The 1,947-nt window shown below is 44.9% G+C and overlaps 1 non-coding gene across 1 annotated transcript; it reads right to left on the bottom strand.

Moving 5' to 3' along the window:
* Positions 1-260: 260 nt before the first annotated feature.
* Positions 261-334, bottom strand: Trnan-guu. The gene has a single exon. It is a non-coding gene; the product is annotated as a tRNA-Asn (tRNA).
* Between the last annotated feature and the right edge of the window lie 1,613 nt (positions 335-1,947).

Below are 1,947 nucleotides of genomic sequence, written 5' to 3'. Positions count from 1 at the left end.
TTGATTATTTGTTTCGTTGATGATATAAAGATGCCCTTTCTTTTTTTAAGAACTAGAACCAGTAATATATGTAGTTTCCCTCGTACTGAGTAACACTTTATTTATTCTTTTTTTTTTTTTGTAATTTAAATAGTGCTACTTTTACTGCATCCATGCAAACATCTGGACCTCTCGAAAACAATTATTTATCTTCAGACGATGTTTTTTCTGAGAGATACAAGGGCACAAAAGAAAGGGGGAAAAAAAACAGGGATACCATGCGCCTCCGGGAGGGCTCGAACCTCCAGCCTTCCGGTTAACAGCCGAACGCGCTAGCCGATTGCGCCACGGAGGCGGACAGTGTGTCCCCCTGCGTTTGTCTAGAAGCAGCCATTTGCGACTCTCTGCTCCAGCAGTGCATTGCTCATGTACACGCCTGTTTACTAACAATTTTCCACTTTGTCCTTAACTGTGATGGAGTTCGAAGCACACAAGGCGTAAAACGCTACTCTACAGCTACGTTTAAAATGAGCAGTCCTTGCAGTCCTGTGCATCAGCAACACTTACTTGTACGGCCTGCTGAGCCTGGAACTTCCCCTTGGTTACCTAAAGCCACAATCCCGCTGCTTATATAATATCTTTAAAAATAAGAAATTGGTAGCGACCTTGAACTTTGAAGTACTACAATAATGCATAAAATGCAGTACTTAGGAGTGATTGATTGAATCGTTTGGTAGACATTAAACGGGACTAAAGAGCCCATATTTTTTATCAATGTTGGCGTGAGACTGAATAGGTGTGTCACGTGACCAGATAGGGGTGAGGGGGGAGGCAGGCCGCTGGGGAGGGCGAAAGGGCACGGTAGTGCGGTGAGCAGAGGGATTGAAACAAACATGTACGTAGCGCGTTACAGGTAACGATTTACTTCAACCTAGTTACTATTTTCGGTAACGAGTGACGTATTTAGTTAATTTTATAAAAAGGAACAAGTAACGTATTTAGTTACTTTTAAGGCCAAGTAACGAGTAACGGTATCTCGTTACTTTCGAGTATGCGTCTATTGCGCGAGCGGTAGGGGGGGCAACCCGAAAAACAACTAAAAAGTATGATAGTACAGCAACGTATATCGCTGGACATGTCAGTCGAGCAGTTCGACTGACGTGTCCAGCGATAAAGGTTGCTGTACTGAACTCTAGAGCAGGGAATGTCCTTCACCCAGCCAACACTATAAGGTTCGTTGGTTGAACCTTCTGCTCCTAGAACCGGGTACGGACAGAATGTAAACCCGAAGGTTGCGAACGCGGGAAGGCGCATAACCCATTACCCGCCGTCCTCAATGAAGGCGCAGTTCCTGAAGATTCACAAGCTCTTCCTAAAGCACAACACTGCCGTTCCTTCGAGCGCATCGGTAGAACGACTCTTCAGCGTCGCCGGAGGAGTATCTTCAAGGAAGCGGGGAAACATAACTGATGAAAACTTCGAGAGGCAGCTACTGCTTAAATGCAACGACTACTAAAAAAACAAATAATAGACTGAAACAAAAACAGTTGTTTATTTGGTCGTCAAAGTAACGTGAAAAGTAACTTGTTACATTTGAGGTAAAGTAACGCGTTCCTTTGGAGAATCGGTAACGAGTAACGTATTTAGTTACTTTTTGAGCGAGGAAGGAGTAACGGTATTTAGATACTTTTTTGGGTAACGTGTACATGTCTGGATTGAAGAAAGGAGAGAGATGAAAGGGGGGAGAGAGGAATAAAGGAACTAAATTGGTGTGTCACATGACCAAGGAAGGGGGAGGGAAGAAGAGAATGGGGAAGGAAGGAAGAGCGAGGGAATTCGAGGTAGGGCGGGAGGGGGGAGTGACGGGGAGGTAGGGAAAAGGAAGGATGGAAAGGACCTCTAGGAGGGTGGGAGGAAGGGGTAGAGGGACGAGACAAATTGAGAAATGAAACTACAGTGACACGCGAT

This window comes from Ixodes scapularis, unplaced genomic scaffold, assembly GCF_016920785.2.
Source record: "Ixodes scapularis isolate PalLabHiFi unplaced genomic scaffold, ASM1692078v2 PGA_scaffold2__306_contigs__length_199485367, whole genome shotgun sequence".
NCBI lineage: Eukaryota > Metazoa > Arthropoda > Arachnida > Ixodida > Ixodidae > Ixodes > Ixodes scapularis.
This window is presented reverse-complemented; position numbering and strand designations above follow the sequence as displayed.